This window comes from Callithrix jacchus, chromosome 7 (genome assembly GCF_049354715.1).
Source record: "Callithrix jacchus isolate 240 chromosome 7, calJac240_pri, whole genome shotgun sequence".
NCBI classification, from domain to species: Eukaryota; Metazoa; Chordata; class Mammalia; order Primates; family Cebidae; genus Callithrix; species Callithrix jacchus.
The window spans coordinates 69,030,385-69,048,775 of record NC_133508.1 but is presented as its reverse complement, the minus strand read 5'-3'; the positions used below and the strand labels follow the sequence as shown (position 1 = coordinate 69,048,775).

Here is an 18,391-nt window from a genome sequence, read left to right as displayed (position 1 = left end):
CTGACTGTAATCCGGTTACTTGGGAGGCTGGGACATAAGAATTGTTTAAGCCTGGGAGGTGGATATTGCAATGAGCTGATATGGCACCACTGCACTCCTGGGTGACAGAGAAAGACTGTCTAAAAAAAAAAAAAAAAAAAAAAAAAAGACCAGATGTGGTGGCTCATGCCTGTAATCCCAGCACTTTGGGAGACTGAGGCAGGTGGATCATGAGGTCAGGAGATCAAGACCGGTATTTTTTGTACTAAAAAGACAAAAATTAGCTGGGTGTGGTGGTGCACACCTGTAGTCCCAGCTACTCAGGAGGCTAAGGCAGGAGAATTGCTTAAAACTGGGAGGCAGAGGTTGCAGTGAGCTGAGATCACACCACTGCACTCCAGCCTGGGCGACAGAATGAGACTCTATCTCAAAAAAAAAAAAAAAAAAAGATTTTCTAAGGGAAGACTTTTTGGAAAACAAGTAACCCTATCTTCCCAAAGGGAAATGAGAAAGTGTTGCAGCAGGCACTATTTGTTTCCCTTGTCTCTTCCTGAATTGTTTTGATTTAAGACATCATAGACTGTTTGGAGCTGTTTATTGGTTTCTACATTGCCAGAGTAATTGATTGAAGTATCAGGGTGTAACCCCTTCTCTGGTAACTGACACATTACTGAGTACTGACTGATGCTGGGAGACAACTTCTGTCAAGAAGTTGACTTTCTGGAGTGCTGCAAAGGATACATTCATGAAAACCTCTAGTGGTTAGGGACAAACTGTGAATGCCCACGGGGTGACTTTTACACTATAAAAAGGCAAAAAAACAGGCTGGGCGAGGTGGTTCACACCTGTAATCCTAGCACTTTGAGAGGCTGAGGCAGGTGATCACTTAGGTCAGGTGTTTGAGACCAGCCTGGCCAACATGGCAAAACCCTGTCTCTACTAAAAATAAAAAAATAAAAAAATAATTAGCCAGACATGGTGATGCATGTCTGTAATTACAGCTACTCAGGAGGCTGAGGCAGGAGAATTGGTTGAACCTGAGAGATGGAGGTTGCAGTAAGCTAAGATCACGACACTGCACTCTAGCCTGAGTGACAGAGTGAGAGTCTGTCTCAATAAATAAATAAATAAATATTTAAAAAGCAAAAAACAAACTGCCTACCCCTAACATCAGGGCATGTTCTGGCCTGACAGTGCCCTGTAGAAGCACTTGCTCTAACTGGGTAAAGGGACAGTGTCATGATGCCAGCAGGCTCCAAGTTCCTAATGGTACAAGTACTTGACCCAGGATAGGATGCTATTGACTTATTTCTTACCAAACCACGACAGTGCTCCCACTAATATATGCACAGAGCCAAGAGCTTTGCTTGAGTAGGATGGGGAGCATGCTCCGTTTCATGGCAATGCTCTGCATGAAAACATAGCAGGAAAGTGGTATGGCTTGCTGTGTCCCCACCTGAATTTCAACTTGAATTGTATCTCCCACAATCCCCAAGTGTTGTGAGAGAACCCGGCAGGAGGTAATTAAATAATGGGGGCAGAGTGCTGTTCTCATGAGAGTGAATAAATCTCAGGAGATCTGATGGTTTTATAAAGTGTGGTTCCCCTGCACACACCCTCTCGCCTGCCGCTATGTAAGGCGTGCCTTTGCTTCTCCTTCACCTTCTGTCATGATGGTGAGGCCTCCCCAGCCATATGGAACCATAAGTTCATTGAAACTCTTCTACTTTAAAATTACCCAGTCTTGGGTATGTCTTTATTAGCAGTGTGAGAACAGACTAATACAGAGAGAAATGACGATGTCCTGTTTTCTGACCTGTGGGAACGTATTCCTCAAGTGATGGAAGTTAGTAACGATCAACTTTTTTTCTACCTTAGGTGGCCCAATCCATAGGCTGTGAAAAAGAAGTTTCTAGGGAAGAACATAAGGGTGGCACTTTGTGATGATACTCAGCAGGCTTCTCCCATGGGTCTGTTCCAATTGCAGTGTCTTCTGTGTGGATGATGCATTTACAAGATGTTCACATTCATAACTTGGTGCCTATGGATTGTAGATAGAGATGCACAGAGGCCATTAGTCCCACCAGAGACTGGGTAAAAGTAAATCATTGAGGCCAGGTGTAGTGGCTTACACCTATAATCCCAGTACTTTGGGAGGCCAAGATGGGCAGATCATGTGAGGTCAGGAGTTTGAAACCAGCCTGGCCAACATGGTGAAACCCCATCTCTACTAAAAATACAAAAATTAGCTGGACATGGTGGAGGGTGCTGGTAATCGCAGCTACTCAGGAGGCTGAGCCAGGACACTTGCTTGAACCCAGGAGGCAGAAACTGCAGTGAGCCGAGATTACACCATTGTACTCCAGCCTGGGCAACAAGAGCGAAACTCCGTCTCAGAAAAAAAAGAAAAGTAAATCATTGAACAAAGTCATCACAGGACAATATATGTTCCCTCAGACTGAAGAAGGACATGACAACCATAGCTGCATGTTCAGGGCATGCAGTGTATATGGACATACCCAGCCACTGGATTGTATACATTGGCTGTATTTGATTCCCATATGGGGAAGACAGAAAAAGGCTACACCCCCTCACTAAGACTGTCTGTGTTGCTCCCCATAGCAGGCAGGGCCAGGATAATTGCAAATGGCACTGTACCTGTAGCCACCCTGGAAAATCACAGAGCATTTTCTGATGTCCGGAAAAAGGCCACCAGCAAAACTTCTCCAGTCAACATTCAGGCAGGATAGGCAATGAATAAAACTGAAGACATTGAGGCTGTCACTGGGGAGACACATTACTGTTGCCTTCAGGACTTGGGATGTGTGTGGTCTATTACAGGGCCATTTATGAGGAGGTTGTCATGGCAGCTGCTGCGGTGCTAAACTTAAAATCACAGACAACGCTATTCCTTTTTTTTTTTTTTTCCAGAAACAGGATCTCACTCCCTCCCCCAGCTGAAGTGCAGCTGGAGCAACAGATGTGTGCTCCACCTGCCTTCATCCAACAAGGCACTACAGTGTCCTTATGTGTTACTGATACCAAAGGCAAAGCCATCCCCTCTGCATCTCCAGGTTCTGGGCCACCATTTCTCCTCTCCTGGGAGGAATCATGAAGTGGTCACCACAAAAACATGTTGCACCTCAATAGAAGTTAGTGTTTGTTTGTTTTTAGAGATGGGGTCTCACTGTGTTGTCTAGGCAGGAGCACAGTGGTTATTCACAGGCATGATCCCACTGCTGATCAGCACAGGAGTTTTGACCTGCTCCGTTTCCAACCTGGGCCAATTCACCACTCCTTAGGCAACCTGGTGGTCCCCCGCTCCCAGAAGGTCACCATATTAATGCTAAACTAAATGTAGACAACCAATCAGCATAGTGCATTACAGCCCAGAACTCCTGGGCTCAAGTGATCCTCTTGTCTCAGTTTCGTGAGTGTCGGGTCTGTCCCACAGACCCTGGCCGAGTGACAGATGCAAGGAGTACTCAGACACAGGTATCTGGTGAAAGAGTGGCTAGGGGACTGCCAAAGAGGGAGCAGCCTGGATAAGCTGGAACTGCTCGCTTTTATTCAGTACAGACGTAATGCCAAAAGCCTGGAGCCAACATGATCTGTAGGTAATTAACATTGTTGTCACCTTTGCAGGGAGCAACCTCACACTTAGATGATCAAAGGTCGGTTTCAACAAAATAAACAAGCCTATTTAGATAAACTCCCCTATATTTCCTTGCACCTGCTTCTCGCCCTCTGCCTTCAGCTTACTCTCTCCCAAAGCATTGCAGAGCCTTCTGACCTTTCAAAAGGTTCGCTTCTTTCCCTATAGCTTTTTCTACCACTCTGACCAATCCCCCCACACTGAGTAGCTGGGACTACAAGGCACGTGCCACTGCACTCAGCCAGGTTTGTTATTAATATTAGTTTAGGCTGTAACTGATGTCTTTTCATGGTGTCACGTGTCTGTAGTCCCAGCTACTCAAGAGGCTGACGTGAGAGGATCATTTGAACCCAGGAGTTCAGCACTAGCCTGGGCAACATAGTGAGACCCTGTCTCTTTAAAAAATAAAAAATTACTCAGGCATGGTGTCACATGCTTGTGATCCCAGCTACTCAGGAGGCTGAGATGGGAGGATTGCTTGAGCATGGGAGGTCAAGACTACAGTGAGCTCTGATTGTGCCACTGGACACAATCCAGCCTGCATGACAGTGAGGCCTCAAAAAAAATCCATTTAATCCAAGGGCAACTCTGGGTTGACCTGCCAATGTAGGGTGCTCACATTTATTCCTAGGTGTACGCATTTTCCCCTGGATTAGATACAGTGGCCACTGCCTCCTGAGTCAATTCCAAATGCCCTCTCAATCTATATTTTACTCCCAGTTGAAACCCTGACTTTATAGAAACTGTTATAGGTGGACTTTTAGACATTATGGCAGGCACAGGAATGGTCCTCTGGTGTGACTGCCTCAATTTGGTGGTTGCTGCTTGATTGTACCTGTTTTTTTTTTTTAAAGACGGGGTTTCACCATGTTGGTCAGGCTGGTCTTGAACTCCTGGCCTCAGGTGATCCGCCCGCCTTGGCCTCCGAAGTGCTTGGATTACAGGCGTGAGCCACCATGCCCGGCCTTGATTGTACTTTTTATTACGGAGAATTTTTAATATACAAAGTATATTTATTGTAAATATCCTTTATGAGATAAAAGAAGTTCCATTATGGGACAGAAAGACTTAGCAGCAGGGTTGCAACCCATTCCCTCTTTCCTGGGGTCTGGGGAAAAAGAAATGATCCTGGTCAAATCCTACAAACATGCTACTAACTCATACCCTTAGTAAACACATGAATAGAATTTACTGGCCAAAAAATAACCGAAAATCCTTATTTATGAAACCGGATATACCTGGTCTATCTAGGTTGCTTACTATACATAACCCTGGAACTTATAGATTTATGGGGAACTTGGCTAGTCAGAAAATGGAGGATAGTCATATAAACTGTGTAATTAAGTGGATATAAGATGGAGATGTTCCATAACTAAAGTGTTGCCCTTTGTATAAGTAATGGCATCCACTCCTCGTCCTTGGCCTTGCTTCCGCATGCTCCACAGCTGGGCCCCACCCCGGCCACACCAGCCTCAGCGTCACTACAGAAGCCTCTGCTGAAAGTTGCTGCAGTTTCCCATTCCAGGGCCCCTACAGCTTCTGGGCCCACCCACTGCACCAGCGTCATCTGCCATTTGGTGTTTTCTCAGAGAAGATGCAATTCGCTAATAATTTGTTTAGGATTTTTGTATTGATATCCATGATTGAGAATGATCCTTCCTTTTTATTCTCATCATATTCTTATCAGGTTTGGTTTCATGGTTATGGTGCAGCACAGGTGAGCCCTGTCCTATATCATAACCATGACACCAAACGGTGCTTTTAAAAAGTCTTGAAGCAACTTTTATCAAAGCAGCAGTGCACAGCAGCAGCAGAGGTACGACTCCTTGCAGAGCAGGGATACCCCATAAGCAGTGTGCCCAGAATAGCAGCTCAGAGGCAGGCCTGCACTCATATTTTTACTTTTAATTATATGCAAATATAATCTTTGCATATAAAATAATAAGGGGAGTTTGTGCAGAAATTTCTAGGAAAAGGATGGCAACTTCCCGGTTATCAGGGTCATTGCCGTGGAAAGGGGCGGTAAATTCTGGGTATTGCCATGGCAATGGTAAACTGACGAGACATACTGGTAGGCATGTTTTATGGAAAGCTGTTTCTGCCCCAGACCTGTTTTAGCTAGTCCTCAGTTTTGTCCAGCTAGTCCTCAGTTTTGTCCAGCTTCAGAGCCCCAGCTTCAGAGTCCAGTCCTGTCTCCTACCTCAGTTATGCCAACTTCATGCAATGCACTGGAGAGTTCTTACTTTTTCCTCTTCTCTGGAACAATTTGTATAGGATGGTAATTACTCAGTCTCTGCCACAGTCTACTTTTTGACGACTCAACATCCACACTCATTCTTCCTCCAAAATATAAAACACATTCATCTTCCCCTTGAGGGGTAAAGTTCCATAGAAGTTACTGCATCATACTTAAAGTCTCTGTATGACATGAAGTCTTCTCCATCAAATTCAGATGTGTGAAGATGTTATCTGTCTATCATTCAACACTCCCAATATACAATGATAGAGAAGAAAGGATGACTACAACTTTTTAAAATCCTATCATTCGGCCAGGTGCAGTGGCTCTCGCCTGCAATCCCAGCATTTTGGGAGGCCAAGGTGGGTGGATCATCTGAGGTCAGGAGTTTGAGACCAGCCTGATCAACATACTTAAACCCCATATCTACTGAAAATATAAAAATTAGCCAGGCATGGTGGCACATGCCTGTAATCCCAGCTACTTGGGAGGCTGAGGCAGGAGAATCGCTTGAACCCAGGAGGCAGAGGTTGCAGTGAGCCTCGATTGAGCTGTTGCGCTCCAGCCTGGCAACAAGAGCAAAAACTCTGTCTGAAATAAATAAAATAAAAACCAACACGGTGAAACCCTGTCTCTACTAAAAATACAAATTTAGGCAGGCGTGGTGGCTCATGCCTGTAATCCCAGCTACTTGGGAGGCTGAGGCAGGACAATCACTTGAACCTGGGAGGGGGAAGTCATGGTGAGCCAAGATTGTGCCAATGCACTACAGCCTGGGCAAAAAGAGTGAAACTCTGTCTCAAAAAAAAAAAAAAGTTAAACATAGGATTAGCATATGACCCAGTAATTCCACACTTAGATATATACCTAACAGAAATGAAAACATATGTCCAGGGTAATGTGTTACATTAATGTTTATAGCAGCATTATTTATAATAGCCAAAAGATGGAAATAGCCCAAATATCCACCAACAGGTGAATGAGTGTAGCACAGACATACAATGGAATATTATTCAGCCATAAGGAAGAGCAAAGTATGGATATATGCTACAACTTGGATAAACCTCAGAAATATGCTAAGCGAAAGAAGTCAAACACAAAAGATCTTTTTTTTTTTTTTTTCTTAAAAGAAAAAAATAAAATAGGCCAGGCACGGTGGCTCATGCCTGTAATCTCAACACTTTAGGAGGCCAAGGTGGGTGGATTGCTTGAGTTCAGGAATTTAAGACCAGCCTGGGCAACATGGTGAAACCCTGTCTCTACAAAAAGTACAAAAAGTAGCAAGGTGTGGTGGCATGCACCCATACTCCCAGCTACTTGGGAGGCTGAGGTGGAATGATCATTTGAGCCTGGGAGGTCAAGTCTTCAGTGTGCTATGATCACACCACTGTACTCAAGCCTGGGTGACAGAGTAAGACCTTGTCTCAAAAACAAAAATAAATAAATAAAATAGAATTGAGGTCTCACTATATTGCCCAGGCTGGCCTCAAACTCTTGAGCTCAAGTAAGCCTCCTGCCTCAGCCTCTGAAAGTGCTGGTATTATAGATGTGAGCCAAAAGGTCACTTTTGTATGATTACTTTTATGTAATTTATTTGTTGAGATTCTCCAAAAAACAGAATCAAAAAGAGAGAGAGAGATTGATTTATTATGAGAAATACCTCATGGTGAAACCCCCTTTGCAAAAAATTATGTCAGTGAGAAAATGATGGCAATGGGCAAGATCTAGCCTAGCCAATCAGCTTCTTACTTTTAGCCTTACTTTGGGAGACATTTAGGTTACAGTGTAAATAATAATAGCCCTTCCCCAAAACTCAATCACCTTTGTAAAGCTAATGAGAGACCACTAGAATAGGAGGAAGAGAGGAGCCTGAATTTTTCTAAAGTGTAGACATAAATGATTGCTAGCCATTATTTCAGAAGTCACAAGATATACAACTTTCCCAATTACTCCTGCAAATAACATCACTATTGTAGAACCCAAGATTGGCCTTGTGAGATATCTTTTCAGGTTTTTTGCATGTGTGACACCTAGTTCCATCTGGACCCACCTGCTGATAGCTCCTGTAGCACTACCCAGAAGTGTTTTGGCATGCAGAAGGATGATTTCCCACACCCCTATAATTACACCCCAACCAATCAGCAGCAAGCACCCATTCCCTTTCCCCCAAACTGCCTTTGAAAAATCCCTAACCTATGAGCCTTTGATGATATCGATTTGAGTAATAACTCCATCTCTTGCATTACATTGAGAGACTGTGTTAAGGCAAAAAACTTCTCTTCCCCCAGCCATGAGGGGCCTGGTTTCAAAGGCAGGAGTTTTCCATCGCCATGCCTCCAACCACGCCATCATCCAGGATGATCCAGAGTTCTTTGTCTGGGTTTCTCCTGCGGGCTAGGTAGAGGAATCCAGGTGGGCTACTTCATCCAAAAAGCCCCCAGAAAGCTCTGGGAGGAGTGGGCTCTGTTGTGGACCAAGCAGCCAATCCAGTATCAGAGTCAAAGATCAATCACTACAGAGGACGTTTCAAAGAACTCCTCCCATTTGATGAGAACGTGAATGAGGAGGGAATAACTCCAGGGTGAAAACTCTGCTGCTCTTAACTATACGGATTCCTTCTTTGGATTACCTCCCACGACAGCATGGGAGCTGTCTCTCCTTCTCTCTCTCTCTCTCTCTCTCTCTCTCTCTCTCTCTCTCTCTCTCTCTCTCTCTCTCTCTCTGCCTAATAAATTGCTTTTCTGCAAAACTCTTTGGGTCCATGAAGCTCACTGCTCCTATGGGTCCCCTTTCCCCATTCTTTGGGATAACAGAGGCCAAGAACCTCGGATTGGGGAATTGGGAACATCTTCCAGCTACCCATTCTCTCCCCCGGTTACATCTTGACCAGCCTGGCATTAATTAAACACTTTCTCTACTGCAGTACTGTAGTCTTCATTTGTGCAGTGGGCAGGAGGAACCGGTCAGGTTGTTAAAATGGAATTATAAAGGCTGAGAAAGTCCATGAGCTGCCATCTGTAAGCTGGAAACACAGAAAATCAGTGGTGTAATTCAAGTCAAAGGCAGTAGAACCAGTAGAGATGAAGGTATAAATTCCAATATAAGTGTATAAAATAAGATGTTCCAGCTCAAGAACTAAGGCAGAAAAGAAGCGGTGGGCTGGGAACAACGGTTCATGCCTGTTCCCATGCATGTCATCCCAGGACTTTGGGAGGCCAAGGTGGGAGGATGGTTTGAGGCCAGGAGTTGGAGACGAGCCTGGCCAATATAGCAAGACCACTTCTCTACAAAAAATTTAAAAATTAGCTCATTATGGTGGCACACACTTGTAGTCCCAGCTACTTGGAAGGTTGAGGCAGTGAGTTCAAGGTTGCAGTGAGCTATTGTCAATGAAAAGAATGCTGTAAAATATTTGAAGACATTTATTCTGAGCCAAATATGGGTGACTAATGGTTCATGCCCATGAAACACCCCCAGGAGATGCTGAAAACATGTGCCCAAGGTGGTTGGACTGTAGCTTGGTTTTATACATTTTAGGAAGACATAAGACATCAATCAATACATGTAAGATGTAACCTTTCTGGTCCAGAAAGATAGGACAACTGGAGGTGGGGTGGTGGAGTGACTTCTAGGTCATAGGTAGATTCAAAAACTTTCTTTTCTTTTTTTTCCTCCTATTCTGTTGGTCCTCAGGATCCAAAAATATTCTGATTGGCAATTGATTGAAAGAGTTTACCTAAAGACCTGGAATCAATAGAAACCTATGTCTGGGTTAAGATAAGGGGTTGTGAAGACCAGAGTTTTATCATACACATGAAGCCTCCAGGTAGAGAGAATAGATTGTGAATGTTTCTCATCAGATTTAAAGAGTCTGTTCTGTCCCAGCACTTTGGGAGGCTGAGGAGGGTGGATCACCTGAGGTCAGGAGTTTGAGACTAGCCTGGTCAACATGGTGAAACCCCATCTCTACTGAAACTACAAACAATTAGCTGGGCACAGTGATGGGCACCTGTAATTCCCATTACTTGGGAGGCCAAGGCAGGAGAATCGCTTGAACTTGAGAGGTGGATGTTGTAGTGAGCTGAGGTTTTGCCGCTGTACTCCAGCCTGGATGACAGAGCAAGACTGTCTCAAAAAAAAAAAAAAAGTTGGAACTAAGGAGAGTTGGTGATTGTACAACATTGTGAATGCACTAAATGCCACTAAATTGTACACTTTAAAATAGTTAATTGTATGTTACATGACTTTTACCTCAACTTTTAAAAAAGCATACAAAACTCTTTCCCTGCCATTGTATAGTTATGCAGAGGCAAAGGCCTGGGGGCATTCAAGATTTGGCTTCACCTGTAACCTACCACCGTGGCTGAGGAAGACATTGCTGCAGGAGCTGTGTAGACATTAATACTGCTTTCTTTACAAGAGGCTCTGAAGGCTGCGCTCAGCCACAATGTCCTACCTAGCACATGGAATTTGGCTTTTGTTTTATGGATTTATTTATTTTTATTTGACAGGCTCTCACTCTGTTGCCCTGGCTGTAGTATAGTGGCCCAATCATGGCTCACTGCAGCCTGGACCTCCTCGGCTCAAGCAATCCTCCTACCTAAGCCTCACCAGTAGCTGGGGCTACAAGTGTGCACCACCACACTGGCTAATTTTAATATTTTTTGTAGAGACAATGTTTTGCCAAATTTCCCAGGCTGGTCTTGTACTCCTGAGCTCAAGTAATCCATCACACCCAGCCTGATCCTCCTTTAATTGGGAAAATTATCCTCATTGCAGGGGAAAACAGGTCCCTTTTTACTCCTTAGCCAGAACCAAAGTCCACACCTAACCTCTCCTAGGGGATGAAAAGTAGACAAATATAGGGCAGAATAGGTCTTCCCAAAGAAAAAAATTATAGGAATTTGCTATTTTATTTAAGGAGAAGGCAGGGGACTATTTATAGGGGTGGATTTGGGAGGTTCTCAACTAAGGAAAATCTGAATATGATTTTAGATCAAAATGAATTTGTCTATTTGGGTGTACTTACTTGCAACTCTGCACCCAATGTTCTCCCACTGACAGCTGGCAACCGTTATTCTAGAAATTTGAAGTGTTGGTTTATGCAAACCTGGATATGATTCTGGCCCATCATTAATTTGTACAACAGTGGAAGTCTCTTGGCATAAATTAGAGGAAGAAATTTAAAGAACTCAGGAGGCAAGAATGATTTACTGAGTCTATATATGCATCTTGCTGAGCAACCCAATAATTATATTCCTTGAAAAGGCCCAGAATTCACCTTCATTACCAAAACTAGAGGACAACTGATGAAGGAAGTGCCAAAATCATTAAAAAGCACTTTCCTGACCATCCTCTCTAAGCCCAAAATAGTTGTGGATGGGTTGACCATTGAAATGGCTCTGACCTCAAGGAGGATGGGAGGATTCTGGGTTGACAGAGGCCTTGTGGTGACAGTGAAGTGGCTACATTGTCTGAGGTATATACCCTGGGGTTCGTTGTCATATGCCAGGAAAATTTAGGACACGAACACACAAGAGTTTAGGAATGGAGGTTTAATAGGTAGAAGAGAAGAGAAAGATAAATAGCTTCCTCCATAGAGGAAGGGATCTCCAAGTGGAAAGGACTGAGCAGAAAAGGACCAGCTGTTGGTAGATATGCCAAGTTTTATAGTCCAGTTTGAGGAGTCAGTGTCTGATTTATGCAGGGCTCAATTGGTTCAATCAGGTATGACGTTTACATAGTGCACAGGGAAGACTCGTCACCTCACCTTAATCTTTTTTTTTAACCCTAATCTTTTTATTCAAATGGGCTTTCCAGTTGATTGGCACCATCTTGTCTGCTCCTTTACAGTGTATGTGCCTGGCAGAGAAGGGAAGATGGAGCTGCCATCTTAAACATGTCTAGTCCTTAGTTCCTGCGAGCATTCACCCATGCAGACTCCCAGCTTGCAGGCTGCTCTTTGTTAGAAAATGATTTGGGGGGAGGGGCTGGGCACAGTGACTCACACCTGTAATCTCAGCACTTTGGGAGGCCGGCAGATCACTTGAGATCGGGAGTTCAAGACCAGCCCAGTCAACATGGTGAAACCCCAATTCTACTAAAATTACAAAAATTAGCCAGGTGTGGGGGCACACACCTGTAGTCCCAGCTACTTCGGAGGCTGAGGCATGAGAATTGCTTGAACCCAGAGGCAGAGGTTGCATTGAGCTGAGACTGCACCACTACACTCTAGCCTGGACCACAGAGCAAACTCTGTCTGAAAAATAAAATAAAAGAAGGAAGGAAGGAAAAAGAGAGAAAGAAAAAGTGATTTAATGATTTGGGGTTGCTTTTCACTAAACATAAAAGAAGGACTCCCATACCCTTACTATCTGCCTATTTTTTTTTTTTTTTTTTGAGATGGAGTCTGGCCCTGTCACTCAGGCTGGAGTACAGTGGCAAGATCTCGGCTCACTGAAACCTCCGCCTCCTGGGTTCAAGCGATTCTCCTGCCTCAGCCTTCTGAGTAGCTGGGATTACAGGTGCATGCCACCATGCTCGGCTAATTTTTTTTTTTTTTTTTTTTTTGTATTTTTAGTAGAGACAGGGTTTCACTATTGTGGCCAGGCTGCTCTTGAACTCCTGACCTTGTCATCTGCCCGCCTCAGCCTCCGAAAATGCTGAGATTACAGGCGTGAGCCACCATGCCCGGCCAGTAATTTCTTCTTATTTCCTGTATCATTCCCCACCTCTGGAGTGGTAACCCTAACTGCTGTTAGTGGGTGTCGAGCAAGAACTCTTTCTGGCTACTTTCTTCTGAAAAGGGGCATGATGTGGGGAACAGGGCTCCTCCTGGGGTTGATCTAAGGGGTCCTTGGAAGAAAGGCTTGCCCAGGTATTGTTTGGTCTGCAGCACCATTTGGAGTTTGATTGCTTCTAGGCAAGAGGAAACAATTTGAGTTATGATATAGAGCAGACAAGGTCCAAACATTAATATAAAACACATGATTAAGCACGGTGGCTCACACCTATAATCCCAGCACTTTGGGAGGCAGAGGAGGGTGGATCACCTGAGGTCAGGAGTTCAAGCCCAGCCTGGCTAACATGGTGAAACCCCGATTGTACTGAAAATACAAAAAATTAGCCAGGCACGGTGGCACACACCTGTAATCCCAGCTACTCAGGAGGGTGAGGCAGGAGAATCACTTGAACCCGGGAGATGGAGGTTGCAGTGAGATTGCGCCATTGCACTCCAGCTTGGGCAGCAACAGCAAAACTCCATCTCAAACAACAACAACAACAAAAAAAAAAAAACCATGAGCAAGAGGGGGCTTAATAATGGAGCTAACCAGTTCCACAAAGAAGACTGAAATTCATTAAAGAGAGATTGTAGCCATCCAGGCCTGGAGCCTGCATTTTCCCTTAACCTGTCAATGATTTTCACTTGATCATTAAGCACCTGTAAGTTTTCTTCGACTTGACTAGAGGTGTTTCATTTAAGACTGCACAGGTACCCGATACCTTGGCTGTAAGGACATCCAGGGCTGGTCTCTTCTGTGTTACTACTGAGGCTGAAAAGTCTATGGACTGCTGTTGTGATTCCATGGCTCCTACTGTTGCCTTCCATCCTCGTTGCATCGTAATGGAAATATTAAGTGCTGACCTTCAAGGAGAGGAATGCCAGCAAACCAGAAGGGGCCTCTGGTTATGGAATTCCCCATCCATGATCTTTCTGAGACTGCCATGTGCATGCCCTCCCAATCTTCTCTTTTGGTTAAATCTCCATGTGAGGGCATGGAAATGATAAGTCTCTTTGTTCGGCATATTCAAAATGGTGCACTTTTTTTGAGAATCGTAATAGGTACCTTTTATCGAAAGCTCACTGTTGCAAAGCAGTCTACATTCATTATCAAATTAAATCATCAAAAAGCCCTAAAAGGTAGGTCTCAATACCACCGCACTTCGTGATTGTGCCAGACAATGACTAATAAAATAGGTAAGAATGGCTGTGGGGAAGTCAGCTGGGTTCTAGTTACAGTCCTATTTCAGGAAATTATTTAACCTAAGCGTCTTCTCCATGTGCGCACACAGGGTAGACCTCTGAAGAGCGGTGCTGTAACTTCTTTTTCCCTTTTTCTTTTATATCTTGGTTCAATTCAGGTATAGAGTGGTGCTGTAACTTCTAGGGTCATGGCTGTGTTGAGGCAGAATGACAGTTCAGCCTCCTCCCAGGCCAGTGCAAAGGGTTCTTCACTCGGATTAAAGCTGTCTCTCCCGGACTGAATTGCCCACCCCACAAACCCCTCTGCCACGCCCACACTTCACCCCATCCCACCACAACATGCTGTTGAAGTCCTGGGACCACCCGGGACTGCGGCCCAAATCCTTCCTCGCTTAGGGGAGGTGAGGGGTGTTCCTGCGGGGCGGGGTGGGAAGGGAGGCTTGGGCAAGACTGTGGGATAACGTCGCCCTGGTGACGCGTAGCTGATCTAAACCCCGGCCTAGTAAAGGTTGCCTAAATAAAGGTGCTGTAAATAAAGAACGGGGCAGGGGCTGCGGTTGCCAGGGACGCGAGCGTCTCAGGGCCGCCACAATGGCTCCCGTTCAGTGGCGGAGCCAGCGTGTCACGTCCCGGCTGTGTCTCTGGGTCCCACGGCCCCCTCCTCATGTGGCAACTATTGTGGCTACTAGTCTAGGCAGCTCAGCCTCTGGGGTGGGTCCAGGACCCGAGCTGACCTCCGACGCCTTCGGGCGGATGAGCCTTGGTCTTCCAGTTGCTCAGATCTCCCACCCAAATCGCCCCATGCGCTTACCGCCCCCCCTCCCCCGCCCACCACGCAGACCGGGGACTTTGAATACTGAGGGTCCCCTACTTCCTCCCAGATGTCAGCTCTGCCTCCGGAATCAACTGAGACTTTGACCAAGATTTTGATTCCATTCCTGGACATGGATTCAGCTGGAGGGGCGCCCCAAGGGCCAGAGCAGCCCAGCTGCACACGCGGATCTGAATGACGAGCTGACTCGGCAAGAAAGGCTCCCAGAGGTGGTCCCAGTGCTGGACTGGAACCAGAACCAGACCCTAGCTCGGCCTCCTCGCCTCAAAAGTAAGGTTCAAACTGCAGATCTAGATCAGGCTGCAGATCATCAGGCAGATGAAATACTTGTCCCACCTCTAGATAGAACTCAAAAGCAACAAAGTTTATTGTTTGACTCAAGAACATGAAGAAATGTCTAGCTCAGCACGGGAGACTTAACAAGGGTTGCGATTGGAACTCCACACGGATTTGTATCAAAACCTCAGTGTCAGAAACAAACTTTGCAGGACATTTAGATTCAAGTATGGATATACTGTATCCGGGCAGCCTGCCTCCAGAACTCCAGGTGAACTCAGATGACCCTCCAGGGCCCTCTGAGCAAGTTGGCTTTTTCAATTTCATTTAGAGCCCGAAACTCAAAATCCAGAGACCCTTGAAGAGATCCAGTCCTCTTCACTCCAGCAAGAAGCCCCAGCACAGCTTCCACAACTCCCGGAGGAGGTAGAACCTTCAACCCAGCAGGAGGCCCCAGCTCTGCCTTCATAGTACCATGAGGGGGTCCGCTCTTCTTCAACAGAGCAGGAGGCCCCAGCACGGCAGCTACCTGCCTCTGAAGAGATGTAGCTCAGCCGTCAATACATCATGAGGTAAATGTTCCATTTGAAAGCTGGAATGAAGCTCAGCACTCACTCTTGCCCAATGTCACAGTCAAACCTGTGGATATGGAGCCTACAGTAACTCCACAGCCAGGTAAGGAACTTACATCAAGCCAGGTCCCAGCAGGGGACCCCAGCTCAGCCTCCAGAGTCCTCTATGGAGAGTCATGAGGTGACAGTTCAACCTCCAGATGAGGATCAAGCTCATTATAACTTGCCCAACATTACAGTTAAACCTCGGGATGCGGAGGTTACCATAACTCTAGAGCCTACCAAAAAGACTGAATCCTCTCCAGCCCAGCAGGAGGCCCCAACTCAGCCTCCAGAGGAGATGGAACCTTCTGCAACCCAAGACGAGGCCCTAGCTAAGCCTCCAGGTCCTTCTGTGGAGGCTGAACCTTCCCTGAGAGAGCAGGGAGCCAGCTTAGCCTTCTGAGTCTTCTGGGGAGATTGAACCTTCTCCAGCCCAGGAGATCTCAGCTCAGCCTCCAGACATCATGAAGTATCAGTTTTACCTCAAGCTCAGCATTCAGATTTGCCCAATGTCACTGTTAAGCCTCTGGATATGCAGCTCACCATAGCGACGGAGCCTACTGCAGAGGTGGAAACTCCTCCAATCCACCAGGAGGCTACAGCTCAGCTCTCAGGGCCAGTTAATGATGTGGAACCTTCTGCCACCCAGCATGGGGCCCATCTCTGCCTCCAGAGTCATCAGAAAGGCTGGTCCTTTACCAGTTCAACAGGAGACTTCAGTTCAATCTCCAGAACCTATTAAGGATGAGAACCCCTCTCTAACCCAGCAGGAGGCTACAGCTGATCATCCACAGACCCCTGAAGAGGTTGAGTCTTCTCCAACCCAGCAAGAGGTCTCAGCTCAGACACCAGAGCTCCCTAATGAAGTTGTAGCTCAACCTCCAGAACATCATGAGGTAACAGCTTCTTCTCTAATTCATGATCAAGTTCAGCCTCCAACATTGCACAATGTCACTGTTAAACCTATGGATCACATGGTTGCCATGACTCCAGAGTTCACAAATCAGGTTGAAATTTTAACACAACAGGGGGCCCCAGCTCAGTCCTTAATGTCCCCTGAGCAGTTTCAACATTTGAAAGACCAGCAAGAGACTATAATTCAGCAGCTAAATACCCCTGAAAATGATGAACTTCCTCCAATCCATCAAGAGCCCACAACTCAGTCTCCAACTCAGCTCTCCTCAGACTTTAAGTTCATTGAATGATGAGATGGCATTTTCAACTCTAGATCTGTCTTTAACGTTCAGAAGTAGTTCAACTTAGCCTAATACTACAGTTAAAAATGTGAATATGGGCCCAGAGTGGTGGCTCACGCCTATAATCCCAGCACTTTGGGAGGCCGAGGCAGGGGGATCACCTAAGGTTGGGAGTTCAAGACCAGCTTGGCCAACATAGTGAAACCCCATCTCTACTAAAAATACAAAAGCTGGGTGTAGTGGCGGGCACCTGTAATCCAAGCTACTGGGGAGGCTGAGGCAGGAGAATCACTTGAAACAGGGAGGCGGAGGTTGCAGTGAGCCAAGATTGCACTGTTGACCTGCAACCTGGGCAACAAGAGTAAAATCCCATCTCAAAAAAAAAGTGGATCTGGAGCTTTTCATACCTACAGCAGTCACTATGGAGGTTGAACCTTCTCCAGTCCAGCAGGACAACCCTCCAGTTCCTACTGAGCAGGCTGACTTTTCTCTAACCCAGCCTTATATTCCTTCCCCACCTTTGGATTCTCCTGAAAAGACTGAATCCGCAGCCCAGCAAGAGGTCATAGCTCAGACTCCAGATCCCCCTAAGGAAGTAGAACCTTCTCTAGTCCAGCAAGAGTTTCCCGCTGAGCCACCAGAGCCCCTCAGGTGGTTGAACTATCTGCAATCCAGCAGGAAGCCTCAGGTCATCCTCCAAAGTCCACTAAAGAGATTGGTTCTCCCCTGCAGCAGGAGATATCAGCTCAGCCATCAGAGCCACTGAGAGGGTCCAACCTTCTCCAGTCCTACAGAAGGCCCCAACTCAACTTTTAGAGCCACATCCAAAGTAATTAACTGGCTGGGCATGGTGGCTCATGCTGACTTTCTTTTTCTACTAAGTGCTCAAACTGCTTGTCTGCCGTCTCCAGGCATCCCATGTGAGACTGGATCTCGTGGACCTGCTTGTGGGTTTGCTGGTACAGGGGTTCCATGTCACCCGCCCAGCTTGGCCTGGATCCAGCTCTGGCTTCCAAGATAATGCACTTTTTAAAAGGGAACCTAGGTTAGGGATGTTCCCAGATGACACAGCCATGTCAGTGCCATTTAAAAATAATAGGTTGGGGGCCAGGCACAGTGGCTCACGCCTGTAATCCCAGCACTTTGGGAGGCTGAGGCAGGCGGATGACGAGGTCAGGAGTTCAAGACCAGCCTGGCCAAAATGGTGAAACCCTGTCTCTACTAAAAATACAAAGAATTAGCCGGGCATGGTAGTGAGCGCCTGTAATCCCAGCTACTTGGGAGACTGAGGCAGGAGAATCGCTTGAACCTGGGAGGCAGAGGTTGCAGTGAGACGAGATTGCGCCACTGCACTCCAGCCCGGCAACAGTGTGAGACTCTGTCTCAAAAAAAAAGGTTGGGAACCATTGCTACTCTAGTGCAGGTTCCTTAGTGTTATTATGCTATTAAACTGAGCAAATGGCTCAGGACAGACCCAGCAATTGGTCTTTTTATACAAATGGGCCTTGGCTGATATTGTAGGAGCTAAAGGGTATGATGTATCGCTAAACCCAATAAAAAGTCCCAGCAGATTCTGTGATAGCATAATTTTCATGCTTCCTTTTTGTTGGTAACTATTA

The 18,391-nt window shown here is 46.0% G+C and overlaps 1 pseudogene; it reads left to right on the top strand.

Moving 5' to 3' along the window:
• Window positions 1–14,422: 14,422 nt before the first annotated feature.
• On the top strand, window positions 14,423–18,391 carry LOC100895181 (leucine-rich repeat-containing protein 37B-like; annotated as a pseudogene).